The sequence below is a fragment of the Manacus vitellinus genome, unplaced genomic scaffold (genome assembly GCF_001715985.3).
Source record: "Manacus vitellinus isolate BGI_N305 unplaced genomic scaffold, ASM171598v3 scaffold_41_pilon, whole genome shotgun sequence".
Lineage (NCBI taxonomy): Eukaryota > Metazoa > Chordata > Aves > Passeriformes > Pipridae > Manacus > Manacus vitellinus.
The window spans coordinates 4,598,394-4,617,671 of record NW_021940545.1 but is presented as its reverse complement, the minus strand read 5'-3'; the positions used below and the strand labels follow the sequence as shown (position 1 = coordinate 4,617,671).

Genomic DNA, 19,278 nt, shown 5'->3' with positions numbered 1-19,278 from the left:
TGGGCGACATAAAGGACCCTCTGAGCTCTTTGCTGGTCGGGTTTGGGTTCAGCTCCTCACAAACAGGGCATTCCCCCTCTGGGAAAACCATGGTGGGGTCAGGAATCCCTTAGTTTTGAGAACAGTCACCTGGAATGACAGGGAATTCCTTTCTCCTGGCACATGTGCTGTCCCCCAGAGCTCAGGCATGCTCCAATGCACTGTTCAGGATTCTCATGTTTTTTCCTCCTGGAAGCCATAAGATTCCCTTCTTTAAACCCCAGTTTTCAGTGTGAGGAAGCATTTTGGTTTGCCCCTGGTTGTGGATGGATTGTACATTCCCATGTCCAAACTGGATAACAGAGCAGGACACTGTTCTCTGGGATTTTTTCCTCCCAAATAGTCGAGGGCTTTTTGTTTTTTTTTTCTTTTCCCTTCCCCAAACAGAAGAGTAACAAGGGTTTCTTATTTTGGGAACAGATTTGTAGTGTGGGAACCATCTTCTGTGTCCTTCTGAGAGGTCACTTCTGCTGTCACATGGTTCATGGACAAGCAGAAATGTCAGATGGATTTTTTGGAATGGGAATTTCCTTCTCCTGTCGGAGAGCAAATGCTGAGCTGGTGTTGGACCATTTGGGTCTCCTGAACATACTTTTTCTGTAGGGAGGGGAGATTCCTTCAGACAGAAGGATGAGGAAACCTCAAGAGTGAAGAAATCTGGATGGTTTGGGGCAGCTTTCAGACAGCACTCAGCCTGTTCCCAGTTTTATTTGGTAAAATGTGGATATTCTGATTTACAGATCCTGTCCCTGGTTTTGGAATAGGGGTCTGAACATCAGACCCATCATCTCCTGCTATCTGGTGTTGATTTCTCCCTCTGTTCCCTAAAGAAATCCCTCAATTCCCTCCCCCTCCCCAAAGGTGCCAACTGACAAGCAGATGTACTGCAAAAGGGATACTGCAGCCAAAACACTGCTGTTTTATTTTGAATTAAGTCTTGTGGAGCTCTCTTCATGCTAGAATATTTTTATTTTCTTTGTACAACATACAATCATGTACTCTTAACAGAGATTTACTTTAAAGAGAAGAAAAAAAAGAAAAATCTGGAAGTATTCTTTAAAAAAAAAAATACACAAAAATCTTTATTAATAATCCTGTATTTTTACTGATCATGTTTGAATGTCTAAAAAGACTTTATTGTTCTAATTATCCAGATGTATGTTTGTAAAATAGCTCTTTTATGACTTAGCTGATCAGGTTGTATGTTTCTGGAATTAAATATTGGTCACTTAAAAAAAAAATCTGTTTTCAGGATCTGGGAAATAGAAAATTTAAGCGTTTCAAATATCATTAAATAAGCTTAAAGGAAATAACCTTTTGTCTGGTGGATTTTTTGGGGGATTGGAATTGCCTGGAGTGTTTGGCAGGACAGAGTGGTGATGGCAAAGGAGATTTTTTAGGGGCTTTTGTAGAGATTGAAGTGCCTTGACTGAATTTCTGCTGTTTAGTGAATTAGTAAATGAATTAATTTAGGCTTGTTCTAAAGTCAGATGTGCCTCCTGAAAGAATTGAAGCCCCAGAGCAGCGAATATTCAGTGTTTTTGTGCCCATCACATGCTGGATTTGCACTTCTTCGCTCCTCTGGTTGGTGTTTGGTGAGGGCTGAACCCCCAGAGGTGTCTGAATTTGGGGTGTAGAGAATATCCTGCTGATCCAGGGCAAAAAAGAGCTCAGGAATTGCAGTGCCAGGAGAGTGGGAGCTCCTTTGGGAGGTGTTTGGTTCTTGTCACACACGACACCGTGCAGGGAGAAGGTCCCTGTGCCATCCCTGGGGTGCTGAATCAGCACCAAACACCAACTGCAGGACCCCAAACCAACTTCCCACTCGATCCAAACCCCCAAAGGCAGGAAACCAAACCGGTTTCCCTCTTGCTCCCAGCTCAGAGTGACCCCTCAGGACGTCCCCGTGGTGCCCTGGTGTGTCCTGCACCCCCTGGGGCTGCTCTGCCTGGAGCTGCAGCTGCCAAATGGGACTTGCAAGTGGAATTTTGCCCTTTCTCCTTGGGTGCAGCACGATTTCTGTTGCCTGATGTCTCACTCCTCGGGCCCTGACAGCAATTTAATGAACACTTTCACAAGCCCAGCCAAGCTGTCACTGCGAGGCTTTGGCTCATCTGATGCTGTTGGACAGTTAAATCTGAGCTCTGAGCTCTGCTTTCAATTCCCAGGCACTTCTGTGTTCTTTTCCTGCTCTGGGGGATGTGGGGGATGCTTTAGAGTTTTCCAGCATTGCCATTTGAAAGGAAACCAGAACCATTATTGATTTTTTAATTAATTTATAAGCTTGTTGTTTGTAAAACGGAATTTGTTTGGATTGGTTGGGAACTGTTGGTGTAGGAACATGATATTTCCTTATTATGACATTACTTTATTATGATATTCCCTTATTATGATATTCCCTTATTATAGTATTCCCTCATTATGGTATTACCTCATTATGGTATTACCTCATTATGATATTACCTCATTATGATATTACCTTAATTCAGCATGATATTACCCCTCAGTATCTTGCAAATATTTATCATTTGGGTGGTGTTGGACTCATTTTTTCCCTGAAATGAGGAATTCTCTGCAAGTGTTTGCTGCCCAACCAGAGGCTGCAGCTTCATATCAAGTGTTAACTGAGTCTGTTGGGCTTAAACCATAGCTTGCTTGTGATTTTTAATCTTATATATGCTAAGATTGCTCTGTTTTCCTAAATTAGGAGTTTTTAGGTGATGAAACTCCAGCCTGGTGCCTGCTTTTGGGACAGTGGGGACAGTGACCCCCAGGAGTTGTGTGACACCCCTTTGCCTGTCACTGGAGGCTTTTTATTTCCATTTTTTGCTGGATATTTCCCCCTCCACTGGGATCAAATAAAAAGTTACAAGGGAAGGGAAAGTAAAACTTGCTGCTGAGGGAACTTGCAAATCTTTTTTTTAATAGGGAACATCTGTGCTGAGAGTTTTGTGCCAGGGCCTGGGTTTTGTTGAATTCTCTGCAGAGGATGCTTTACCTGGATCCTTGTCATTAGTGACACTCCTATTTTAGCTTCTGACTTCCCTGGGAAGTGATGCAGTCACACTTCTGACAGACAAGCTGACAGAAATAAATTAAGAACAACACCAAAAGAGAGAACAAACAAAATCAAGTATATTACTGAGAATTCAGAGCTTTTTTCCTTTTTTTTTCTCCCCCCTTCCCCTTCTGCAGTTTGTACATGAAGCTCCTTGAGAGATTACTTTATTACTTTATTATAATTGGTAATCTGAGCTCTATTACGCTTTCCTAATGATGCTCTTCGTGTTTTGCCTATTTAAATGTTATTTTATATGTTCCCTTTGCTGTGTTGCTGTAAATAAATGATGCAAAATGAACAGCTCAGGAAAAAAATCTGAGCTTTGTGTTTTCTGCAGCCTCTGCCCTCAAATCCCAGCTGGGGGTGGGAGGGAACAGAGCTGCATCTTTTAGGGCTGTTTCTCATCCACCATCATGGAATTAATCTCTCCTTGCTGCCTGCCACAGATAGGGGAGAAGGCACGGGAGGATTGGAGGAATCTCATTGCAGATGGGCTCGTGGCATTTTTTGGGTTGTGGTATTTGAGGTATTGTGGACATGCTTTTTGTTCCAGAAAACATCTTTTCAGCAAGGACAGCCTTGTTTTGTTTTGCTGAAAAATACCTGTAATTTCCCTTTGCTTTTTATCAATTAGCCAGCGAGTTTTAGATTGTTGTTGTTGTTGTTGTTGTTCTTTAAAAAAAAATATTTATGAAATGGAAACTGTCCAGTGCCTGGCACGTGTTCTTTGCCTGATGGTTGTATGTGTGTGTGGGGGGTGGTAAATTTTATCACCAGAGAGATGGACCCAGGCAGGGCACAACAGCACCCACAAAAACTGCAGACTTGGATGTGTTTCCTTGGAGTGTGATCCAAAATGCAGATGGCACAGAGATGAGCATGGGAACGATGGGGAGCATATGTCTGTGTTAGGATGTTGGCTTAACAAATCTTCCAAACTCCTTAGCCACCTGTTGTTTAAAGGAGGAGGGCTTGGGGAGCTGCTGGAGGGGGAGGCTCAGGCAGCCAAAAGCTTTGGGTGCCACTTCCAGCTCTGCCCTGGGAAGGTTGGGGCTCACACAGAGAGTGTGTGAAATAAGGCTGCACTGGGAGAGGGATTTTGGAGCTGAGAGTGCTGCAAATTGGGTTTCCAGCCCTGTTAACTCCCCTGAGCACTGCTTGGAGAATAGTCCTGGGGGAAGGGAAGCTAAGAAACGGCCTGAAGTTGTGCAGTGGGAGGTTGGGGTTGGGAATGAAGGAAAATTTCTTCACAGAGGGGTTGTCAAGCCTTGGAACCCCTTCCCAAGGCAGTGGCAGAGTCATCATCCCTGGGATTGCCCAAAACCACGGGGATGTGGCACTTAAAGGACAAGGTTTAGTGGGGAACTGGGTGGTGCTGGTTGATGGTTGCACTTGATGCCCTTAAAGGGCTTTTTCCACCCCTAGCAATTTGATTCCAAGGGTACAGATCCCTCCTGCCCTTCTCCACACCCCAAACCAAACACCAAGCAGGGTTTCTTTCAGTCCAGAAGCTGAATTATTTTTTTTTTCCCTTCTTCCTTCTCACCAGATGGGAGTTTACAGCTGCAAATCATCAGTTGGGCTTTTGGCAGAATAAAAGGCCCGAAATATCTCTGCCACTTTCTTGCACCAGTTTGTTTCCAGATGTCTGAGGCTCATTCAGCGTGAAGTATTTTCCCCGATCAATATTTTAACCTTCTTGTTGATATTTACTCAGTGCTGCTGAATAAACTGCACCAAGTGGAGCTGCATGGATGGGAGAGTAAATCTACATTTCTATCAGCTCTCTGGAGGCTTTGCAATAATTCATATTATCTGAGGTTATTGTTATACTGGGATATTAATGAGCACATCTTCCTTCCTTCTGCCTCTTGGAGCTTCAATTCAGATCCCACTTCTGGTGCTAAAACAACATCTCAGCTCTGAATTAGCATGGAGAGGAGAAAGCTTTGTGTTCTGCTTTTGTCAGCTGAGTTTGAAAGAACCCTTTCTCTGTAGTTTCATAAAGATGTATTTGATGTAACTCCGTCTGCTTCCCTCTGACCTTTGTGAGGAGGAGATTAAACCCTTCTCTGTGGGTCTTCGTGGCATTTTTAAATCTTGCTGGAGGTTTCTGCTCCTTCTCCTTCTCCCATCTCCCTTCAAAACTGAAGTTTAATGAGCACTGAGTGCTGTCCTCCCTTTCCTCTGGCAGTTCTGCTGTGTGCTTGCTGTTCCCCACAAAAACCTGGTGATGGAACTGCCTGTTCCACGTTCTCCTCTGCATGCCCTTTACCCAGTATTTCACCTCCAAGCACTGACTTTTCTTTGCTTGTTAGTTTTTGGGTAGAAAAACCCTCCAACCTTCTGGAAGGAGGCGGCTCACGACGTTTCAAAAGCCCCTCTGACCCATTCATCATCATCATTTTAGTGTGTGCATGCAGCAGGAGTCAAATAGCCTCAATTGTAGCTTCTATTGAACTCATCTTTTCTGCTCTGCAATTTCTTTATTGTGCCATAATAAAGCTGCCCCTGTCACTGCTGAGCTGGGGCTCATCTGTCTCCCTCTGCACGATGGGATCTGCTGCTGGGCTGGAGCTGGCAGAGAGAAAATGCCTGTGTGAGGTTGGGCTGTGTCAGTCCACCTCAGGAACTGCAAAAAAATCTCCCAAAAAGTAGCCCTTCCCTGCTGCTGATGCTGCTGCAGGTGGCACATCCCTGGTCAGTCGTGGGAGCTTAACCAGGGACAGCAGAGGAGCAGGGAAATACTCCAGTCTTGGCTTCTCCTTCTCCAGAAACCCCATCCTCTGATGGCACAAGTTGCTCCAGCTGCTCCTCCAGGACTCTGGGCTTGGAATTGTCAAGAGATTTGAGGCTTGGGCTGATCCAAATCCTCCTGTGCTGGTGCACATCACCTTAGGCCTTGAGTCTGATCTTCTCTGCTTCCCTTTCTTAACTCTCCATGGAATTATTGGTGGTGGAAAATGCACTGTGCTGGTGAGGAGAGTCAGGGCTCAACCCAAAGAAGCATCTGCTGGCTCGAGACAGGGACTGACCAGCCTTGGGAGACAGGGGAGTGAGTGCAGGGCTTCCACAGTTCCTTGGGAAGCTGTGGAGGTACAACACAGCTCTGCAGCTCTGATTCTCTTTGGATGAAGGTTTTATAGACTGGGGGAGATTTAAGGGCAGATGAATTTGCCCCAGAGTGAGTCACAGCCAGAGCAGAGGCTCCAGTTACAGAGATGGGAGATCCCCTCCTTAGTCCTTGGACCAACTTGCTCATGAGATATGAAATCATTTCGTTCTTCATTCCTCCCTTTTCTTAATCATTTCTCCCCCAAAAGTCTCTTATTCATCTCTCACATTTCAAAGGGAGGTGGGTTCTGTGGGGTCAGTGGTTTTGGTGGGCTCTTTGTTTTTTCTGCCTTTCCTTTGGGGTGTGAATGGAATGAGCACACAGAGGGGAAAAACATCCTTTGATGGCAGCAATTACAAGGAAGAGAACACAAAAAAAAAAGCAAGGAAAACTGGGATGCAGGTGAATATAAACTGCAAATGATGAGTCCAATGTCTCCTGTTGTCTGAGGGGATGGATCTCCTTGTGAAAGGGCTGTGACTGGAGGTGGGTTCAGTTCTGAGATGTGGCCTTCCTGAAATCCTGTTGCTGCTCCAGGCCTCTGTTTCTCATCTCTAAAAAAATGGCAAAATGCTTTTTGGAACCTTATTTAGGCGCTCTGGTCTCCCAGGATTGTCTCACTTGCGTGTGCAGCACCTGGGAGGGGGTGTGATCCATCTCTCTTGGGAGCTTTGGGCACCAACCACACATGTATTTATGAGGTTAGATGGTAATTAAAGGAATGGCTTGTTTTCAGCATTGGGAATAAAGGTGTGGAGCCCCTCTTCAGATGGGACTATGAGCATCCTCCCAAATTTTGCATCAGGATGGCAGATGCCATTCCTGACTTGAGCTCGTTTAAATTCACACACATTTTCTTTTGCATGAAAAAGAAGGCAAACAAACTGTTCCACAAAATGTTCCTTATTTATCTAACTCATCCTACTAACTTCTTTGAGCTATCTAAATATATATATATAATTAGATGGGCTTTTTTATGTAACTACCACAAGATACTCCCCTAACCACTTCCTTCAAAGCTGTTCTTATCTATAAAATTATCTAATTTGGACGTGTTCTATTGCCAATAGAAACTCGTTGTGAACCTTAAAGGAAAAACCTGGGACGCACATAATAGGTTTATTTTTTTGTATTTCAGTAAAAAGAGGAATCTTTTATCCCCTGAAATCTCTCAGTTCTTCATGCATTTGACTGACTCCTTCTTGCAGTGGGACTGTTATTTGCTGTGCTGCTGAAATGGAGCCACCTATGAAGGGAAATGTAGCAGTTGTTTCAATGATTCACAGCTCAGCTTCACGTCAGGTTTGAGATCAGAGCCCCTCTTGGTGCAGCTGAGAGGGAGAAGATCATTTATCTGCTGGGATATCTGATATGCCACGAGCTGAGCAGGGTGGGGGCTGCTTCCCCCAGATGTTTGGATCTGGAGGTGTTGGTTTATCCCACGGAACAAACAGCCTGCTGGTGGTGGAAATTGGGGCAGACTCATCCATGTGCATCAGCAGGGGCTCAGCTGGCAGAGCTGCTGCTGGGGAGAGGCTGTTTGGGGCTGGGCTGAGACCCCAAATCATGTTTGGGGCTGGGCTGAGACCCCAAAGTGTGTTTGGGGCTGGGCTGAGACCCCAAAGCATGTTTGGGGCTGGATTGAGCTGGACCTGCAATAGTACCATAGTTCTGAGCTTCTGTTTTGGGCAATTAACTGGATTTTTAAGACCACCTGATCTCCCCCCTGTGCCTTGCTGACCTCAGGGAGCACCTTGGCAGCAATTCCCAGGAGAGGAGCTCTCAGGGCTGGCTGGTGGGGACCAGTGCTCTGCCCTGGAGGAGGGGGCCTGTCTCTGAGGGCTCTCTGAAGTATCAGCATGTCTTCCCTGCCTTTCTGTGCCCCCGAGTTTAAGCAGGATCCCAAACCCTCCGTAATACTCGGATTTACAGTCTTACAACGACAACACTTCCATCCCCAGGAACGGGATTTTCTGGGTCACCAAATTCCCTTGCTTTGGCAGGGAACTGTGTCAGATCACCTCATTCATAAAGTGACCAAACTCTATTTTAAAACCATTGGGTGGCTTCCCTTCCCCTCCCCTCCCCACCTAACACTTCCTGGCAGGAGGCAGTTTGGAAACCTTTGATTTCCAAAGCAAGCCGGGTTTATTTGCAGACAGTTCTCCTGCAGCTGCCTCCTCTGGATTCCCTGCTTTCAGGCCACCCTCCCCTGCTGTTGGCTGACAGGGTGCTTTAATTCTGTGATCCTGCTCTGCCATGGGAATTTTGGGGTGGAGGCCTTGGATGAGCTTTCCCAGGTCTTAAGTTCCCTTCTAAGTGCATGACAGCAAGGCTGAGGCTCCAACAAGTGTGTGAAGGGCAGAGATGGACCTGAACTATCCAAAATATGTCTGAAAGAGAGTGGGGTGGTTTCACAGGGCAGGAGAGGGAGGAGGATGCAGGATCCACCTGGATGGTGCCTGCAAAGGTGGCAGGAGAAGGTGTGCCTGGCCCAGGTGTGCTCAGCACTGAGGTCAGAGTAGGATCTGTCCACCTCCCACTCCTGGAGTTTTCCCAGAGCCTGCTCTGGGTCTGGGAGCAATCCCAGCCCTCCCAGCCTATGTGTTGCTGTCCCTCCCACTTCACCTTCAGCACTGAGCTGCAGCCCAGGCAGGTGTGAATCTGGACCTTGAGGGCCACAACCATAAACTAAAAGCAAATTCAGCCCAGACACAGGGGAAATGCTCTTCTATTCCTGGAATAATAAATGCTTGGAATGGCCTGCTGGGCAGGGGCACTGGGGCAAAGGCCTGGGGATCAGTCACACAGCAAGTGACTTGTAGCTGTTGTCCTGAGGGAAATGATGTGTAAAAGGGATGAGCTCAAACACCCCATGCCTGTTACCTGTGTATCTCATGAGTAATTTGTCTCTGAAGCAGAGGCGTTTTATTTTTCTCCTCTGAAGCTGATTCTTTTCCGCCAGCTTATTTCTTCTCAGCAGGAGGGGAAGATGAATCCCTGTCAAATAATAGTTCATTGCTCTTAATGCAAGAGTCCAATTAATTGATGGTTTAAAAGCTTCGCTTTTCTCGCCATTAAAAACAAATAAACAGGGAAACAAAACTGAAGCGTCGCAGGGGAGGTTGGAGCAGCACAGGGACACCTCAGCTCTGCCTGGTGCAGCATTTCCCAGCCTCTCACCCTGGGATGGCTCTGATTGTCCCACTCCTGCCAGTCTCCCAGTGCTGGATGATGTTTTTTCCCAGCCTGTGTTGCTGTTCAGGGCACAAGGAGCAGGTTAACATTGGATATGAAGATTTTAGCAGCTGAGGGCAAAAGTGTCTCACTGTGTGTCCTTCTCAGGGAGTGCAGAGGGAGAGAACATATAGGGAAAGGTGGAGCCCTGGAGAGTCCTAAAGCAAATTAAGGATTTGGGATGTGGGGGAGAAAGCACAGCTTTCCCAACCCCAAATATCCCAACTGGGAGTGCTTAGTTTGGCCTTAGGAAAACTGGTCAGTTTTGGAAGCAATAGTTCCAGTGCCCCACTGCTCCCTGCCCTCCCTCCTCAGACCCCTGCATCCCATCTTCCTGTGCTCCCTCCAGCCCAGTTTCTGCCCTCCCTCTGTCCTCACTCTCCTGCCATTCTGCCCTCCTTCCCAGCTCCCTTCTCCTGCTCCTTGCTTCCCTCCATCCTCTGTTTGCTGTATCCCTCCATCCCGCCCTGTCCTCCTTCCATCCTTAATTCCCTGTTCCCCCTGTATCCCTCCTTCCTGCCCAGTGATCTTTCCATGCTCAGTCCTCTGCCAGCCCTGTATCCCTTCCTCCCTGCATTCCTCCATCCTGCCCTGTCCTCCTTCCATCCCTAGCTCCCTGTCCCCCCTGCATCCACCTCTCCCTGTATCCCTCCATCCTGTCCTGTCCTCTTTCCATGCTCAGTCCCCTGTCCTCCCTGTGACCCCCCATCCTGCCCTGTCCTCCTTCCCTCTCCATCCTCTGTCCCCCCTGCATCCCTCCCTCCCTCCCTCCTTCCTGCCCTGTGCTCTTTCCTCGCTCAGTCCTCTGTCCTCCCTGTATCCCTCCATACTGCCCTGTCCTCCTTCCATCCTTAGTTCCCTGTCCCTCCCCGCATCCCTCCATCCTGCCCTCTCCCCCCTCCCTCCCAGTCCCCTCTCTCCCCGTAGCCCCTCTCATCCTATCCCTCCCCGCACCTGGGCCTGCCCTCCCCCTCCTCCACAAGACCCTTCTTGCCCCCGAGCCCTCTTCCATCCCTCCTCGCCGCCGCCTCGTTTTTGGGGCGTCGGGGCCGCCGCCACCGCCGCCGCACGCCCCGCCCTGCAGTTCCCCTCCCGCCGCGGGGAGCGCGCCGCTGCCGGACGGAGGGAGCAGCCGCAGGGGCAGAACGAGCCGCCGGTAGAGCGGGCAGGGAATGGAGGGAGGCAGGGATGGCGGAGGAGGCAGGATCTGGGTCTGGCGGCGGGCAGCGCTCCCCAGGGTGGGGGCCGGGGGTCCCCCGCGGGATGCTCGCCCGGCCCCGGGAGCCGCCGCTGCGGCGAGCCGCGGGCGGAGCGCTCGGGAGCGCGGAGCCGCGCGCTCGCTGCCCCCGGCCACAATCCCCCCTCCCTGGCCACGTTCGGCCCCGTCCCGGTCACATCCATCCCCTCCGGACCCACAGCGAGTGCCCCCCGGCCGCCCCCTGCACTCGCTGAAGGACTTTGGGACCAGCCCTTTGCGGTGTTTTTAGCGCACCAAGAGTTGAAAAATGCCACGCTCCGGCTTTTCGGCGGAGCCGAAGTTCGCGGGGCGCGGGGAGGGGGTGGCGACAACTCCTGTGGATGAGCCGGGAGCGATGCCCGGGATGCGGTGGGCAGCTGGCAGGGATGCTCCCCGCGGCCCCGGGGGCTGCCGTGCTCGCAGCCCTGCGTGCCAGGCAGCGAGGAAAACGCTCTCTAACTCCAGATTTTTCTCGGGCTCTGGATCGGAAAGGAAAGGGCTCGTTGTTCTGGAACGCGTGTCGGTGGAGTTGTGCTCGGGGATGATTTGCCTCTGGAATGTGCGAGGTGCTCGTTGTGTGCGCAGACGTGCGGGGTCGGCGCTGCCCTGACTCCTTCAGCGAACGAGCAGCGCTGAGCCCGGGCACTGGGGGGAAAACTCCGCGCAGAAACCTCTTCCTAGGCCCAACTTTATTCCGTGTGATTTACGCCTGAACTCCGGCACAGCCGCGGCTCTGGGCCGGGGCTCTGCGTAGGTGAGCGATGCTGCGAGCGCCGCTCGGCTCGTCGCCCATCGGGCTGGATTCTTTCCTTTCGCAGGGTCGAGACCTCAAGGTTGCGACCCCGCGGGGAGTTAATTGAACGAGCCGGGGGTTCGCTTCGCCTCCCGTTCCCCCTTCGCGGGGAGGTGCTGCTGGCTGGGGGCTCCGGCGCTGTCCCTGCCTCCCCGGGGACCTCCGGCTGGCGGGGGGGAGGCCGAGGGACAGCTTCGCCCGCATCCGGCCGTTCTGACCGAGCGCTGGTGGGCTCCAGCAGCCCCCCCCACCACCAGGGGAGATCCCCCCCCGGCAGGAACCAGCCCTTTGTCTCAGCCTTTTCTCCGGGAAGCCGCTCAGCAGCCACATCCCGGCTGGATGTGACCGCTGCATCGAGCACAGAGCAGAGCCTCCCCCTCTGCTTCCCTGCGCTGGGAGCCGGGAGCCTACGGCGTTCGGAGAGCGAGGAGCATCCCTCTGGAGTCTCTGGCTCTCCCGTGGAGCCGACAGCACCCAGCAACCAGCTCCTGGGTGCTCAGACGTGTGTGCTCACAGGTAGGAGGTGGATGTGACTGTGCCGGGTGCTTTCCTGCCATGGTTTGCTTTAGTCTTCTTTCACACAGGGGTAGGAGCCATCTGCAGTGAGGCTCCCACCGTGCCAAGGCATTTTTAACGTGTCTTGATGCAAGTCTGCTTTAGTATTTATGTATATTAAGCTGTGTATTTGAAGGGAACCATCTGGGTAGAGAAATAGATGGCGAGTGGCAGAACCTTTCCCTCTCGGTTTCCATTTCGGGGCTGGGCCTGATTAGCGAAGGCAGAAGTTGGGAAAGTTGCTGCGTGGCTCGTTCTGGTTTGCAGGTGGTGCTTTCCCCACACCTGATGTGAATTCCTACCCTGGGATGAGACAGCTGGAGCTGGGATGGGGAAAGAGGGAGCTGACAGGCTGTGCTGAGCAGAGAGTGTGTCAGCACAGGGAAGGAGAATGCTCTTTTCTTTTCCTTTAAATGGCCATTTCTCTTAACCCTTTGTGCTCTGGCGCCTGTGGGGATGGTGCCTCTGCTCTTGGGGGTGGGAAGAGGGGGCCTGAGGAAGGTGAACCCCCAAAATGAAGGGCTGTGGGTGAGGACAGACCAGAGTTGGGGTAAACACATGAACATCTCCCTAAAAAGAATCACCTGTGCAAGGCTGGGTTATAAATAGGAGGGCTGGAGCAGCTGCCTGCAGTTCTGAGAGGGACAGGCACAGAGACAGAGCTGCTGCTGCTGCAAGTTTCTTGCTGGAGGTTTCTTTTGCAAGCTGTGCAAGGAAAATAAGCCAAGGAGTCATGTGGGCTGGCAAAGGCCTGGACACCTCGATGCCAAGGAGCACTCAGCAATCTGGGGGAGAACGGAGGATGATTTGAGGGACCTGGTCTTCAGGGAGCTCATCAAAGGAGCAGCAAAGCAGGTAGGGGCAGTGCTGCCTCCAGACTGTCTGTTCTGAAAGCTTAAATGTGCCAGGGAATTGCATCCCCCGTGCGTTGTGTGTGCTCACACTGATGTCTTTGCTTGATGGAAAAGCAGAAAGTGAACTTAAAACTCAGCCAGGAGCTGGGAAAATCCTCAGCTAAATCCTGGCTGATTGAAGGAGTTCTGATGGGAGAGAATCTGACTGTGATGGAGGATCTCTGTGTTCTGCCACGGGAGCTGCTTTGGCCATGTGGGTTTAGGCTCCTCTTTCTCTTGGGAAGAGCTGCTGGTTTTCCATGTGAAATAGGGACAGAGGAGACCAGGAGAGGCCTGGGGCTGCTCTGGCTGGAGGAGGAGCTGTGTGTTTTTACTGGGGGATGCTTGAACCTGCAAGAGTTGATGGGTGGAAGGATGGGCTTTGGTGTCAGAAGAGGAAAAGCAGGGGGGAGGAGGAGGGAGGGGTGACACAGGGGATGAAGGAGCAGATACCTGCTCAAAATCAGACATGGCTGGGCCATATTGGTGGAGAAGAACTCCCTCCTCCAAGAAACTTCATCTTCTTTAAGGTACTTTGAGCTTTATTCTGGTTTTTGTCAGCACTAAGTATGTGCAGGCAGTCGATGTCTTGCCCTTTTTAAAGGCCTGATGATGTGCCTGAGGTGTGGGTATTGATTCTCCCTGTCTTTTAGGGGAGCTCTTCATGGGCAGCACTTGTTAGGGTCAGGTTTGAATTGGGTGTTGTTTGTTTTGTTTTTTGTGCTTCCAGGCAGGCACAAGGAAAGACAAATGTTCTGCAAGTCTTCTCAGAAATGTTTTCTGGGCAAGAGGTTTCTAAGGCAGCACATAAAGGCTGGGGAATCAGCTAAAATGAGGAACCTCTTGCTGTGTGTGTGAACAGGAGGAACACTGGAATGGGGCTTGAGCAGGATGAGAACAGCTTGGAGGGGGTTGCTGAGACTTGAGGGGATGACACAGAGGAATCAGTGGGGCATGAGAAACTCCAGGAGGAAAGCTTTGTACAGGAGGGGAAAAGTTGGCTTAGAAAGGAGACCCTGGGGATGCTGCAGAGCTGTGCCCCTGCTCAGGAGACTGGGAGCTCCAGTTTGTCTGGCTGTACCCTCAGGGGAGCTACTAACCCTGCCATGGCTTCTCTAACAAGAAAAAGGGGGGACTTGGAGAGAGAAAAGGAGTTGGAAAACCTGTGAGGAGGTAATGGAGCAGTTTTAAGGTCCCCATGATAATTTTTCATCTGCTCTGTGGGACGGGGCTTGGAAGGACAGTTAACATTACTGTGGTTTTTGTGTTTGTCCTGGTGCCTGTGGAAGACTTGGTGTGGTACAGTGGATGTGGGAGTTAGTGGTGGTGAAGGTGGAGGAAAATGTAGAGAGGACCAGATCACAGAATCACAAAATGGTTTGGGTTGGAAGGGACTCATCTCCTTCCAACCCCTGCCATGGGCAGGGACAGCTTCCATGGATAGAACATTTCCATGCTGGTCACAGGGAGTGGCTGATGGGCAGGACAGAGCTGGCAGTCCCCACCTGCAGTCAATTAGCACTGATTGAGTTGTTCCAAGAGGAACAAATGGACAGAGGTGTTGGGAATCAGGTGTTGTGAATCAGGAGATCTGGGGACCGTTGGTCTGAGGTAAATCAGGTGTAAATGAGCAGCAGGTGTGAAGGGGAGGGCTCTTCCCCCTTGATGGGCAGTTAGCAAGGCAGGAACCCCAGTGGGCAGAGGGAGCTGATGGATACAGCAGGAATTTTGCCACGAGCTGCCTTTCCAGAAATCAGACCTGAGGAAGAGCTGGGATGTCAGGCAGGTGAGTTTTGCTTCTGGGTGCCTGCTAGGAGGGCCTGATTATCACTCAGATACTTGGATGGGTCTAAGCTTGAGGTCAAATCACCTCAGCTTTTGTGCAGAGGATGGGTACCCAGTAGGGAAGCCTTCCTTCCTAATGCTGCTTGGAAGGCTGAGAAAACAGGAGCTCAACATGTTCCAACGGACCTAATTTATTTGGATTTTTCATTAAATCCACCCAAAAGGGACTATTTTGGGAAATAAATAGCAGAACGTGGGCAATAAATAGCTGTGGGATAAGGGGCAGAGTTCAGTGCTGGCTTCCCTAGTTAAGCTGCAGAAAATAGAAGTGTAATGGTCGAGTGCTGATCGGAGGGGAGATAGGTGATTATGTGAAGGTTCCTCACGCTGAGGCTGGGCTTATTTATTATCTTTAATGATTTGGAGGTGGAAATGGATCAGAGCTGGGTTAGGGAGAGCCAGTGTGCCAACAGAAAGGGTTTGCTTTTGTGAGAATTAGAAGAGAAGGCTGCTGGCTGTGAGTGTGCCAGTGGTTTGGGAGCAGCAGTTGGTGTAACTCGGGCTCCAGAACTACAAGAAGAAAACCCTGAGTGAATCCTTCCCTGATAATGGGACCTGGGGGGATTCTGGGGGGTTCTACCAGGAGGACATGTAGGGCCAGGAGGAGATGGTGTGGTTTGTGTGTGCAGGTGAGGAGGTTCCTGGGGCTGTGTGGATGAGCTGTAGGTGATGGGGAGCCACAGGAGATGCTGTGAGGTGGCCAACAGTGCCCTCCACCTCGGGGGCTCTGTGGGGAGAGGTGTCTGCAGGGACAGGCTGCTCTTCCCAAAGCCTCTCAGGTCAGGGATTTGCTGCTGGAGCAGGGATTTGCTGTTGGAGCAGGGGCTGTGGATTCAGGCTGTGCCAGCATCCCCTGGACCGGCTGCTTTGGAATGAACAGAGGGAACTTTGCTGAGTCCTGCTGAGCTCCTCCTGGTGGGACCTTCCCCTGGATTTTCCAGGGGATGGATGATAGATAAGGTGTTAGTAACTTATCAGGGATGAAGGAGTAGAGCTGTGAGCTGTCCATCTCCATGGATCCAGCAGTGCCTCCAACCCAGAGGCTCGGGAATGTTCCCAGTGCTCGAGAGGGGCTGTTGTTGTGAAGTGTCTGATGAGTCTGTGGTCTCACAGTGCCTGGAGGGGGGATTACAGAGCCCAGAGGATTTGGGTTCTGCTTGATTGCAAATCCCTGAGCCAGGTCTCAGTCAGGTGTCAAGGTACCAATGTTTATCCTGCCCATCCTTGGCATGGAAGCAGCTTTGTAACACAATACCCAAGAAACGGTGAGCCATCCAGCCCAGGGGGATTTTCATCTCTGCTGAGATCTCCTGACTTCAAAGTCTGCAGAATTTATTTGCAATCTTCATGAGGGAGAAAGCCAGGCATTTGTGGGTTTGTTTTATTTATTTATTTTTTCCCTGAGCCTCTCTGTTCCTCCCCACCCTCTCTTCAGTTTGTTTATTTGGTTAGCTCAGCGTCAGCACAACGATGTGGAAATAAAGCAGAGGAGCTTCCTCTTGGCCTTATTGAATATTCATAAATGGGAGAAATAGATTATACTGGCAATCCCTGGCTGGGCTACAGTTAATGGAAGTTCTTCTTTGACCTTACAAACCCCGCTTTTCAAGGGTTTATAATGAGTCTGCAAAAATTCATCCCGGGCACAAACAAGTCATCTGAGGTCTCAGACCCTGTGAGCACAAAGTCATAATAATAATACTAATTTCCCACCCACTCAGGCATGTGCTCAGCTCCTTATAGATCTCGCTATTTTTTAAAAGCAGGTTTTTGCTTGATTTTTTTTTTTTTTTAATCTTTTTGGGACTGTTTCAAGGTGTGTGTTGGGGGGGAGGAGGGTGACTGGTGGGGGAACAGCTCTCCCTGTGCTGTGTGACACCAGTTCCCTGCGTTGGTCCCCCTTGGGAGGCTCTGTGGGTCCTTCCCTGGCTCTTCCAGGAGCAGTTTTATGTCCTGAAGATCTCAGCCCGATGAGCTGGGTGATCACACCTCAGCTGGGTCAGCAGAAAATCAGCTCTTGCTCCCTGGCAGTGGCTCTGCACCTTCTCTCCCCTTCCTGAGTCTGAGAGCAAAGACAGTCTGGGCCTCCTGGGGAGGGGATGGGCTGCTAAAAGCCCCTGCAAGGTTTTGTCCAGCCCTAACCTCTTCACGAACTTTCTGCTGAAAACCACAGTGACAGAAGCTGATGTTTTGCTGAAGGAAGGCGTCACATTTGGAGGCTGAAGGGTTTATTTGATGGCTCCCTGGCCCTGCTCAGAGGCAGAGGGGCTGCAAGGCTTGTTGCCACTGATGTTTGAGTGTGTAGTGGGATTCCTGCTGGGCAGCAGCCCCGTGCTTTCTCTTTGTAGGCTGTGATGAAGCAGCAAATTGCTGCGTCTGATGGAGTTGCTCTAAATGTGGCTTGTTTTGGGTCAAGTGACTGAGCCAGGGGCAGAGCCCGCCTGCAAACCCTAGTTCATTGAAACCAGTGCTGATCTGCAAACATGTGCCAAAACTGCTATTTTTCACCCCTCAAAAAAAGGCTTGTCAAAATACATATTACTCTACCCACGCTGGCTGTTTGCCCTTGCTGTTTTCCTGTTTGCTCTGTGCTTATTTCCCATTTTTCACTCCACCTCGTGTGTGATCTGGTAACATCTGGTGTTAAAGGATGGTGTGTGTGCACGGGCAGCTCTGAGAGCAGGGCATCACATCTCTTTTTAAGACTGAAAAACGTTTGGGGCAGAGCCTGTGCTAATGCTCACAGAGCATCTGGTCCTCTCCAGGTCCAATTCATCACTGTCTTGCAGTTTGCATTATTGTTCACACCGAGGGAAAGTGGGTGTGAAGCTGGAATAATAATGTTTCACACTTGCTTTGCATTGGTTTTGATATCCAAGAGCATCTCAACCTATCAGAAAAGGCATAAAGGAATTGAGTGGTCGGAAGCTGAAAGCACAGTTGACAAATAACTTCTTAATTACCTTTAGTGAGGAAATGACTGCTGGGCTCGATATTATATCGATGGCAAATGGAAAATCGAGATGGGAATTTTCAATTCTGACTGAGAAGGCTGGAAGGAATCAGGAGGGGTGAGCTCAGTGCAGTGATTCCCCCAACTTTTAACCTCTTGCTGTACAGTTCTCCCACATGTAATTCCAGCACGGATATTTTCCTGAATCTGCAGAGAGCCCTGAAAAACACCCCTGTAATATAATATTCCTTGTTTGTTTTCAAAGGGGATACTAGTGGTTAAATGATGGCCATCAATGTTGTAGTTGCTTCAATGGAGCCTAATGGCATGAACACATAAAGAACTTAATGCTCTGTGGTGTATCAGGAGCTTTGTGTTTGGGAAACAGGGTCTTTTGATAGTTGGACCTCCCAAGGGTCTTTCAGGAGACGTGTCTTTGAGTGATTTGGACTGACGTGCCTTTTGTTCTGTTCCTGCTGGGTGTTAAATAAGATTTAAGTCTCCTCAGTCACTATTTAGTTATTGAAGAACATCACAGTCAACACAAATGCAAACAAAACTGTCTGGATGTTTGTTTATGCAACATATCATTAGGAAATCTGCAGGAAAAAAATATTCTGGTCTGTTAGATAATTAATCTGCATTTTAAGAATTGTCTAAAGACATATTTGCAAGCTAGTCCATTGAGCTTCTGCTCATCTAGTCAATAATCCCCATATTTAATAGTCCCTGAGAATGTATTTCCATAATGTGCTGTGAACAGTCGAGAAATCTGCGTCTTTTTTTGTCTTAAGATGTCAGTGCTCACACATTTTCTATGACAAATCTTTTTTCTGACTGTGGGTGAAAAATCCAGACATATCAGCTTCCAACTGGTAGGGCTGGGGACAGGGGGAGAGGAAGGAGAGGGAGAGAGAGAGTGAAAGCTGCTGGGAGCAAAGCCCTGGGTCCAGATCCCGGGATGAGTTTGCAGTTTCCATCTGGCATTAGATGCCAGGGCTGGGAGTCTGCAACCCAAAATCCACCCAAACCCCAGCCAGAATCCACCTTTCCTGGCTCCCAAGCCCCCCAGGTCCTTGTCCTGTTGGTGTTGGAGAGGCAGGAGGATCTGGGGTATGCCCTGAGCTGTAGGAAATGCTCTGATGGCAGCGCTGGAGTCCTGGGCTGGGAGATTTATTCTGGGATTTGAGGGATGGAGTTTGTTTGGCTTTGCTGCAGTAAAGCTGCTGGGACCTGCCAGGACTCCCCTGGCCCTGCCTGGGATCCCCACAGCAACAAGTTTCCTGGTGGATGGTGGCCCAGGCTCTGGTTTTGGGGTGTCTGCAGCACAACCAGCCCCCCGTGAGTCCTCTGAGCCAACACCTCCTGTGCTCCCACACTGAGGGTTTGAGACAGGCTGGGAAGTTCAGTCAATTATCCTGGTTTCTGGTGGAAAAGCGCCCAGACAGCTTGGTTGGGGTGTGATAATTTACTAATCCAGAGCAACAGAGCAGGGAGGGAAACCCACACTTGGAGAGAGGGACCCCTGGGGAGTCGCCACATCAAGGTGA

The 19,278-nt window shown here is 50.0% G+C and overlaps 1 protein-coding gene across 1 annotated transcript in view; it reads left to right on the top strand.

Annotated features, from left to right (window-relative positions):
• Positions 1-12,718: 12,718 nt before the first annotated feature.
• The window catches only part of GRIK4 (glutamate ionotropic receptor kainate type subunit 4), a 179,230-nt gene continuing 172,670 nt past the window's right edge, over positions 12,719-19,278 (top strand). Inside the window, 1 exon segment of the mRNA XM_018078601.2 lies at positions 12,719-12,892. The gene's annotated coding sequence lies outside the window, so the exon portion shown is untranslated.